Source organism: Trachemys scripta, chromosome 1 (assembly GCF_013100865.1).
Source record: "Trachemys scripta elegans isolate TJP31775 chromosome 1, CAS_Tse_1.0, whole genome shotgun sequence".
Lineage (NCBI taxonomy): Eukaryota > Metazoa > Chordata > Testudines > Emydidae > Trachemys > Trachemys scripta.
Genome location: NC_048298.1, coordinates 287,765,947 through 287,776,780, shown reverse-complemented (window position 1 = coordinate 287,776,780; position 10,834 = coordinate 287,765,947). Strand labels below are relative to the sequence as shown.

Below are 10,834 nucleotides of genomic sequence, written 5' to 3'. Positions count from 1 at the left end.
GTTAGGGGCAGGGGTCCCAGGAGGGGGCAGTCAGGGGACAAGGAACGGGGGGTGTGGGGCTGGAAGTTCTGGGGGGGAGCTGTCAGGGGGCAGGAGTGGGGAGAGGGATCGGAGCAGTCAGGGGACAGGGAGCAGAGGGGTTTAGATGGATTGGGAGTTCTGCGGGGGGCTGTCGGGGTGGGGAGTGGTTGGATGGGGCGTGGGAGTCCCAGGGGTCTGTCTGGGGGTGGGGGTGTGGATAAGGGTTGGGGCAGTCAGGGGACAAGAGGCAGGGAGGCTTAGATAGGGAGTGGAGTCCTGGGGGGCAGTTAGGGGCAGGGGTCCCAGGAGGGGGCAGTCAGGGGACAAGGAACGGGGGGAGGGTTGGGGGTTCTGGGGGGGCGGGAAGTGGGAGGGGCAGGGTCGGGGCTAGGGCGGGGCTCCTCCCATCCTCTTTTTTGCTTGCTGAAATATGGTAACCCTAAGTAAACATTAATTTTTGTCATGGAGGGCAGCAGATGACTCAATACATATTGAGGGGGGGCGGTGATCTGTCAGGTAAGATGATAGCATTTTTACACAGTCATTTTTCAGGGTAGAATGGGGATTGCTGAATTGAATGGGGATTGCTAGCCCAAACCATTCAGACATTCCCTGCTATGGTCCTTATATTTCATTTTTGCAGGATATTTCGGTAAAGTTATTAGCTTCATTTCTTTACCAACTCCATCCCTCATCCCCCACCTTGTATCCATCTATATTTTTCTGTCCTTCTGTAGCATCCCTTTCAGTCAGTGCCGGCGTTAGGCATAAACAGACTAAACAATTGCTTAGGGCCCTGACCAGTTCCAGAGGCCCCCCTATTCACTTTCTTAGTATGTGTTGTGTGTGAAAAGGGCCAAAATATTTCTGCATAGGGTCCCCAAAGAGCAGCACTGCCTCTGCTTTCAGTCTAACACTAAGGCGCACAATCAGCTCTGTGACAACTGTCATTGCTTTTTTTGCTGGAAAAAAATGGAGCCCATCATCTTCAAAACAACTATGGAAATGTTGAGAATAACACTTCTGTATTTCATCCAGTCCTTCACTTTTGGAGTTTATTATCCCAATTCCGTGCAAAGATTTTTATGTGTTGTGGAAGGGTAGCAAGTTCCTCATGGGGAAGGCCTAGTTCCTGTCCTCACGGGGAACTGATAGCAATTTTTACAGTCTCCTATCTGCAAAATGCTACAAAACTGCTGAGTTGTATGAGCTATGGGTTAGAATGGAGAAGCCAAGTGCTGGGGCATTCTTGGCATGGTAATTCAGAGATAAGCAGGGAGCGAGGCTGGGTGCTGCAAAGAGAAGTAGGAAGGAGAAGAGGGTTGGAAGAGGCCATGTGACTGGGTGAGGGCAGGCAGAAAGAGAATGAGGGGAAGACTCAGAAAAGGGTAGTTAGAGGGAGAAAGTTGAAAGGGAAAGAGATTAAAGGGAAGTAAGGTGAAATAAAAAGAACCCGTGGAAAGAGGGAGAGAATGCATTATATGAAAGAGAGGGACAAATGGGAATAAGGGAGATAGAAAAAAGTGAACAGCAGACACTGAAAGACAGAGGAAGAGACACAGGGATATAATTTTCAAAAAAACTGAGTGAAGGAAGTGAAAAGAATAAACTAAGAGCAAAATGAACAGAGATTGGCAAGTTAGAATGTTAACATTTTAAAGCCAAAATGTGACAAAGTACACCAATTATTTTAGTTTGCAAGTGTGTATATGTACAAACACAATTACACATGCACGTGTGTGCAATTTTCTGAGTGAAATCCAAAAGCAAAACAAATTAAATTGCTGTTTATTAGGGCTGCCAAGTGATTAGACTTAAAATTAATCATAATTAATCGCACAATTAAAAAAATTAATCACGATTAATCGTGCTGTTAAACAATAATAGAATACTATTTATATAAATATTTTTGGATGTTTTCCACATTTTCAAATATATTGATTTCAATTACAACACAGAATAAGAAATGTGCAGGGCTCACTTTATATTTATTTTTTATTATAAATATTTGCACTGTAAAAATAAAAGAAATAGCATTTTTCAATTCACTTAATATAAGTACTTTAGTGCAATCTCTTTATCATGAAAGTTGCACTTACAAATGTAGAAGTATGAACAAAAAATAACTACCTTCACAAATAAAACAATGTCAAACTTTAGAGCCTAGAAGTCCACTCAGTCCTACTTCTTGTTCAGCCAATCGCTCAGACAAACAAGTTTGGTTACATTTGCAGGAGATATAATGCTGCCTGCTTCTTGTTTACAATGTCAATGTTTACAATGAAAGTGAGAACAGGTGTTCGCATGGCACGTGTCAAGGCTGCTTCCCCACTTTGAACTTTAGGGTACAAATGTGGGGGCCTGCATGAAAACTTCTAAGCTTAACTACCAGCTTAGATCTGGTCCGCTGCCACCACTCCCAAAATGCTAATTCCCTTCCCTGGGTAGCCTTGAGAGACTCTTCACCAATTCCCTGGTGAATACAGATCCAAACCCCTTGGATCTTAGAACAAGGAGAAATTAACCATCTCCCTCCTTTCTCCCACCAACTCCTGGTGGATCAAGATCCAACCCCCTTGGATCTTAAAAACAAGGAAAAATCAATCAGGTTCTTAAAAAGAAGGCTTTTAATTAAAGAAAAAGGTAAAAATCATCTCTGTAAAATCAGGATGGAAAATAACTTTACAGGGTAATCAAACTTAAAGAGCCCAGAGGAATCCCCTCTAGCCTTAGGTTCAAAGTTACAGCAAACAGAGATAAACACTCTAGCAAAAAGTACATTTACAAGTTGAGAAAACAAAGATAACTAACACGCCTTGCCTGGCTGTTTACTTACAAGTTTGAAATATGAGAGACTTGTTCAGAAAGATTTGGAGAGCCTGGACTGATGTCTGGTCCCTCTCAGTCCCAAGACCGAACAACCCCCAAAACAAAAAGCACAAACAAAGGCCTTCTCCCCACCAAGATTTGAAAGTATCTTGTCCCCTTATTGGTCCTTTGGGTCAGATGTCAGCCAGGTTACCTGAGCTTCTTAACCCTTTACAGGTAAAAGGATTTTGGAGTCTCTGGCTAGGAGGGATTTTATAGTACTGTACACAGGAGGGCTGTTACCCTTCCCTTTATAGTTATGACAGCACGGTTGTAGCTTTCTCCAATTTGTCCACATTTTTCCTGAAATGTGGTACGCAGAACTGGACACAATACTCAGTTGAGGCCTAATCAGAGAGGAGTAGAGCGGAAGAATTACTTCTCGGGTCTTGCTTACAACATTCCTGCTAATACATCCCAGAATGATGTTCGCTTTTTTTGCAACAGTGTTACACTGTTGACTCATATTTAGCTTGTGATCCACTATAATCCCCAGATCCATTTCCGCAGTTCTCCTTCCTAGGCAGTCATTTCCCATTTTGCATGTGTGCAATGATTGTTCCTTCCTAAGTGGAGTACTTGGTATTTGTCCTCATTGAATTTCATCCTATTTACTTCAGATCATTTCTCCAGTTTGTCCAGATCATTTTGAACTATAATCCTGTCCTCCAAAGCACTTGCAACCCCTCCCAGCTTGTTATCATCCACAAACTTTATAAGTGTACTCTCTATGCCATTATCTAAATCATTGCTGAAGATATTGAACAGAACTGGACCCAGAACTGATCCCTGCAGAACCCCACTCGTTATGCCCTTCCAGCATGACTGTGAACCACTGATAACTACTCTCTAGGAACGGTTTTCCAACTGGTTATGCACCAACCTTATAGAAGCTCCAGCTAGATTGCATTTCCCTAGTTTGTTTGAGAGAAGGTCATGCGAGACAGTATCAAAAGCTTTACTAAAGTCAAGATATACCACGTCTACCGCTTCCCCCTATCCACAAAGCTTGTTTACCCTGTCAAAGAAAGCTATCAGGTCAGTTTGACATGATTTGTTCTTGACAAATCCATGCTCACTGTTACTTATCACCTTATTATCTTCTAGATGTTTGCAAATTGATTGCTTAATTATTTGCTCCATTATCTTTCCAGGTACAGAAGCTGACTGGTCTGTAAGCTGACTGGTCTGTAATTCCCCAGATTGTCCTTCTTTCCCTTTTTACAGGTATTTTTTTAGTCTTTAACCACTTGAGCCGCTTAGGTCACATTTTCATCCTTTCCCCCATAGTCATGAGAGTTTGAAACTTACTATTAAAAAAATGAAAGCTGAGATTCTTACATAATCACTTGTCTCCAGGCGCTCAGGCTTTAAGAGATACACCAGTTTTCATGAGCCTTGTGATTAAAATCAAGAGTGTTGGCATCGCTATAAAACTGTTTGCGAACCACTGGTGTAACTCATGCCCTTTTGAAAATATTCATGCATTCAGCATAAGACTCAATTTGAGACATAGCATGATCCAGCAAGATTACATTTTTTTTTCTTGACAGCCAAAATAAGCACTTCTGTATTTCACAGCCACTATTTTACCTTAGTTGTGTAAGTAGAGTGCCAAGAGGCTAGTTGTCTAACAAAAAAAGATACACCACAGCTGTTCCGTTTCACTTAATAGTAGGCAGAGACTCCTCTAAACTGGCCTACTTCCACCTAGCTGTATCTAAGAGGGGCTCATATTGTATCAGTCATATTTAACCAGAACTCCCCATTGCAACCAGTGCAGGGATCTGCTTAATAACGGATGGCAGATTATGTCCTATTAAATTTGCATTAAAGTGTATCTTTTATTTCACTTATTTATCATTGCTTTAGTTTTACACTGTTGTTTAGCCAATCATTTTTCACTTTTTTATACACCCGTTCTCCCCTTGCCCTCCTCCCAAAAAATAGAATTGTTCACAGGGAATCAATGAGACTGCTTGTTCCTTTTAAGTCAGGTTATGTTTCTCTTTATGTCAATTGGATTTTTTCCACTGGGTAAGATTTTCAAAAGCAACTAGTGATTTAGGCACCTAAGTCCTATTTTTAAAAATGACTTGGGCATTGAGAAGTCTAAGTCCTATTGACTTGCAATGAGATTTAGGTGCCTAAGTGCCCACGTTACTTTTGAAAATGGGACTGAGGCACCTAAATTGCTAGTTGCTTTTGAAAAGTTTATCCACTGACTTCAATGGGAGCAGCAGCAGGCTCTCGCTGAATAAGGTACTGATTCAATTCCCATCGAATTCATAGAGACAGCCCTGTTAAGGTTGGGAACTCCTGCACTGGGGACCAGATTCACTTTACTCTGTGAATTTGGGATAGTTGGCAAAACTGTAGTTGCCACACACACATCAGGGGTGGGCAAGGGGAGTTTGAAAATCAACAAACACACCAAAACCACATCATCATCTTTACTAAAACCAATCACTTAATGAGTTGTAGACCAATCTCAGGAGTTACTGGGGTCTGACTCAATATTTGAACTTTTAAGGTTGGTAATACTGTAGAAGGAAGGGCATTTATACCTAACCTCATCCGGTCTTGCTAGTGCACTGGACTCTGCTCACTGGGACCCAGGGAGATTGGCTGGGTGGAAGCTCACAGCCCTAGTTTGACCCTCAGCACTGAGGGGTGAGAGGAGTTCCAGCCCTTTCTGGCACTGGAACTCTAGTCCGAGGCCCTAAACAAAGGAAGCAGCCTGGGTTTTGTTCCAAACTACTGCCACAACATCACTTCCTCCTGCTCATCATCTACATCCCCTGTCCCACAGGTTTGTCTAGTTCCAGAAAAAATCTGGAACAGGATCATACTGTCTCCAAAGACTTCCCCCACCAACCTTAAATGGCTAGTATGCCCTCTTACAAAAATGAACAGGGCATCAACCCTGGGAGAAGGGACAGATTGCTAAAGGACACACTGAGAGACAAAGTCCCAGATCTATCAGGTCAAGGTGGAGTTGAGGGAGAAGATGAGAAGTTCCAACTCAATGCAGCATGCAAGGGGAAGCCAGTGCAGGGATTTTGAGTTGGAATGGCCTTATCTCATTGACAGGCACAGAAGAGTGGCTGTGTATTGGGCAGATAGGTGGGGGACAATGTCAGTGCTGAGAGGTTAGACGTGAAAAGGCACCGTTCGAGGTGCTGTGTTAATTAAGGATCTTGAAAGAGGGATGTAGGTAGCAAAATTTGCAGATGATACAGAGTTATTTATTTTAGTCAGGACTAGAGAGGACTGGGAGGAGCTTCAGAGACACCTAAACAAGAATAAATGGATGGTAGATGAATGGGCTACATGATGGCTAATGAAGCTTGGTGTTGTTAAATACAAAGTAATTAATACTGGAGGGGAAATAATTAGCTACTCCTACACTTTACAAGGTTCTCAATTGACTATCAATTCAGGTAAGGGACCAAGGTGTCATTGTAGACAGTCAATGAAAATCTCTTCTTAACAGGGCCGCCCAGAGGATTCAGGGGGCCTGGGGCAAAGCAATTTCAGGGGCCCCTTCCATAAAAAAAAGTCGCAATACTATAGTAATGTATTTGGAAATACATTCAAAAATTAATTTTTAATAATTTGAAAATACACAAAATACATTATTTAAAAATATTAAATGCTTTAATGGTATGTATACATTTGCAATTACATAATGGGCTGTCGCTGGGTGATGGTGATGGTTGGTGCCAATGGGCTGTCGCTGCCTGGGGGTGGCGCTACTGTTGCCCAGGGCTGGGTGGGGAGCTGGGCTCTGGGTTCGGGGGTGCCCAGCTCAGAGGGGCTGGGCTCGGAGCTGGGGGTCAGGGCTGGGGGGGGATGGGCTCGGGGGAGTGTCCGGTTCAAAGGGGCTGGGTTTGGAGCTGGGGGTCAGGGTTGGGGGGGGATGGGTCAGGAGGGTGTCCAGCTCAGAGGGGCTGGGCTCGGATCTGGGGGTCAGGGCGGTGGAGGATGGAGTCCGGGGGGGTGCCTGACTCAGAGGGGCTGGGCTTGGAGCTGGGATTCGGGGGGTGCCCGGCTCAGAGGGGCTGGGCTCCAAGCTTGGGGTCAGGGCTGTGGGAGAATGGGGTCGGGGGGGTTGTCCGTCTCAGAGGGGCTGGGCTCAGAGCTGGGGGGGTGCCCAGCTCAGAGGGACTTACCACGCCGCTTACCCCCTCTCCCAGAGCCTCAGCGAGCTGCGTCCAGGAGCTCCTGCTGCTCGGCCCGCTGGAGCTTGCAGCTCCGCCCCCTTACCACATGGCTCCGAGTGGGAGGACCTCAGGCCCCGCCCGAGCCAGGCCGCTGCAGCGCTGTCCAGGGCCGCTCCTGGGTGCGGCGCGCTGAGGCAATGGGGGAAGGCAAAGGCGAAGGCGGAGGCTGGGGGGAGCCTCTGACATTCTCGTGGGGGCCTCTGCGGGGCCCGGGACCTGGGACAAATTGCCCCACTTGCGCCCCCCTCTGGGCGGCCCTGGTGCTTAATGCAGAGCTGTGATAAAAACAAAACAAACAAAAACACACTGAACAAGATGTTGAGATGCATCGGGAATTGGATGTAGAATACCCAAAATATTATAATGTCAATCTAAATTCCCTGGGGTGATCTCATCTAGAATACTGTCTATAGAACCGACCACCCCTGGGTTTGAGATGGGGGACATTGGACTCCCTGTTTGTGTACCTGTGCAAAGGCCCAGTACAATAAGGTTCAGTTTTGTCCCATAACTAGTACTAATAAGTAGCCTGCTGCATTCATAGCACATGAAATGAGATGGTGTTCTGAGCGTAGGGCTGGGCATTCTGCATTCTAATCCCAGCTCTAGCACTATGTGGCTTTGAATGAGTCCCTTAACTTCTCTGCTTCATGTTCCCTATTTGGAATATGGGGATAGTAGTACTTATATACATCACAGGAAGACCGTGAGGATTAATTCATGTCTGTAAAACACTTTAAAAATGAAAAACACTATATAAATGCTAAGCAAAATCAGGTATTATGTACAGTAAAACCTGCCTTCAGCAGCCACATCTTCTTCGGCATCTCCACTACTGCAGGTTTGCAACTAATTGTAGCCCATGGTGTATGATTCTCTGCTCATCTCTTTTTGGCTGAAGCCAAGATACCACATTATCCATCCATGATCTTCTTTTTCTGTTTCATTTTTTTCTGTCATTAACTTTCCCTTCCAGTGCTTGTAAATATGCATTGGCTGCTGAACATCGCAAAATGTGCCCTGCAAATTGAATCTTTCTTTTTCATAAGATCTCTGATGAGTTTTTGCTGAGTTCCAGTTATTTCTAATACTTTTTTTGATGATTACACAACCACATTAGGGACCAGCAGAAATCTGTTGCTTATAAGAGGTAATCTACTCATAACAGTTGAGCAGAATTCATAGAATCATAGGACTGGAAGGGACCTTGAGAGCTCATCTAGTCCAGTCCCCTGCACTCATGGCACGACTAAGTATTATCTAGACCATTCCTGACAGGGGTTTGTCTAACCTGCTCTTAAAAATCTCCAATGATGGCGATTCCACAACCTCCCTAGGCAATTTATTTTCAGTGTTTAACCACCCTGACATCTGGGAAGTTTTTCCTAATGTCCAACCTAAACCTCCCTTGCTGCAATTTAAACCCATTGCTTCTTGTCCTTTCCTCAGAGGTTAAGAAGAACAATTTTTCTCCCTCCTCCTTGTAAAAACCTTTTATGTACTTGAAAACTGTTATCATGTCCCCTCTCTGTCTTCTTTTCAGACTAAACAAACTCTGTTTTTTCAATCTTCCCTCATAGGTCATGTTTTCTAGACCTTTAATCATTTTTGTTGTTCTTCTCTGGACTTTCTCCAGTTTACAATATTCCAGTTGAGGCCTAATCAGCGTGGACTAGAGCGGAATTATTACTTGTCATGTCTTGCTTACAACACTCCTGCTAATACATCCCAGAATGATGTTCGCTTTTTTTTCAACAGTGTACACTGTTGACTCATATGTAGCTTATGGTCCACTATGACCCCTAGATCCCTTTCTGCTGTACTCCAACCTAGGTAATCATTTCCCATTAATTGGGGTGGTCTCCTAAAACAGGAGGTTGCCTACTGTGGAGAGAACGCCTGTGCAAGTTTCACTGTAATACCATACTGTCATATGATAATATCCACCCCCAGATCGCTGTATTTGCATCAGAGATGGGATCTTAAGCAGGGGGTTATAATTCAGGTGTGGGGGGTTCCAAAGCACTCTGTATCTTCAGGTGTAGAGTGGTCCAGTTAGTCAGTTTGTCCGATTAATGGTGCTCTATTTGTTTTTGATGAAGGGTCTTTTTTCCTCCCCAGCAGTAACCTTACTGAACTTAAAACAGTAAGAAAAACTGCTCAAAAGAGTCAAAAGAGAAAGGGTGAAATCCCACCCCCCATGGAAATTAATGGGAGTTTTGCCATTGACTTCCATGGGGTTAGGATTTCACCCCAAGTTCCCATAGTACCGAAGAGTCATTTTTACATACCAAGAACCTGATTTTCAGTTACTTTAAGGCCCCTATACAGTACTCTGGCAGAGCAGAGGTGGGTTAAAGTAGGTGTAAATTATATTCACACCCACTTTAAAGCACCTTTTACTCTGAGCCTGAGGCCTTGGCTACACTGGCGCTGTACAGCGCTGCAACTTGCTGCCTTCAGGGGTGTGAAAAAACACCCCCCTGAGCACAGTGAGTACAGCGCTGTAAAGCGCCAGTGTAATCAGAGCCTGCAGCGCTGCAAGCTATTCCCCTCGGAGAGGTGGAGTACATAACAGCGCTGCAAGAACTCTCTCGCAGCGCTGGTGGCTGCTTCATGGCGCTGCCAGAGTAGCATTGGGAAGTCCCGAGTGTAGCCAAGGCCTCAGTGTGACTGTGAACTGTGACCTGAAACTGTAATTGTTCAATTTTGAAAGAGAAAAGGCATAAATAGTGTGTGTATGTGTGTGTGTATATATAGATAGGAGAGAGAGAAAGAGAGAGAGAGAGAGAGATGCTTTTAAGAGACATAAAGAGGAAGCGGAAAGAACTCTACATTTCAATGTGACCTGCTCTGTGTGAGTAATCAGGTGATGGGGGGGTTTGCCCAAAGTAAGTAATATTTCCTTATAAAGACAAAATCTATCTGACTGCCACGTGACGTTTGATCACTCTAGTCACTTCCTTCGTTGGGGTCACATACTGAAGGTTGACAAGTTGCACTTCGGATCAGAAAGGAGGGTTTTCCTAGGCACACTCCAAGCTGCTTCTACTTATTTTTTTACAGCTTTCAAACAAGGTAATTTTACAAAAAATCTTTCCTTTCAGTTTGAGTTGGATCTCACACTGCCTGGTAATTTGGACCACAGCATTAGATTTCTAGTATGCTTACAGCACCTGTTATTTTTCTGTGCACCCACCCTCAATGTGCACTCTAGCAGTTTAACTGCACAGGAAACCTGTGGTCACCAGGAGCAAGAGCATCGGATCAGTAACAGCATGAATCATTTTGCAGTCTAGTGCAGATTATTTCTATAAACCTTTGGGAGTATATGTAGTGTGTTATTTTGGTATATTGCCGTTCGTTCGATTTGTATCGGAGTTATCGGCTGTATTTGATCCATTTGAAAATGTTGTGAGAATGAGTGGATTGATGTGGAGGTGTAGTTTAATTTTAGTTCCAGTGGTCTGAAAAAGGCTGATATTTTCTAGATGATTTGCTTTTTCTGATACGGCTTAAAATTGTTGCTTGTTCGGAAGACATACAAGCTAACCTATTATCTGTCTCATTTCACTGTGCTGTCCCTTCCCCGATAATGGGAGCCATATTGGGTTATCAATTTTAAGGCAGAACTTATCACTGATTTCAATAGGGACTACTGCTTAAAACATGTGGGATGGCCCCAGAATAAAACTTAGTTTTTAAAAGCCTGAGCCAAT

General features: G+C 44.0%; 1 protein-coding gene across 2 annotated transcripts in view; it reads left to right on the top strand.

The window, feature by feature from the left end:
• LCP1 (lymphocyte cytosolic protein 1) overlaps positions 1–10,834 on the top strand; it is a 64,189-nt gene that overhangs the window by 19,504 nt on the left and 33,851 nt on the right. Inside the window, exon 1 of one of the 2 annotated variants that reach the window (XM_034758478.1) lies at positions 10,060–10,193. The exons of the other annotated variant lie outside the window; for it this stretch is intronic. The gene's annotated coding sequence lies outside the window, so the exon portion shown is untranslated. Of the gene's footprint in view, positions 1–10,059; positions 10,194–10,834 lie in introns of those variants that run through there. 2 annotated transcript variants of the gene reach the window in all.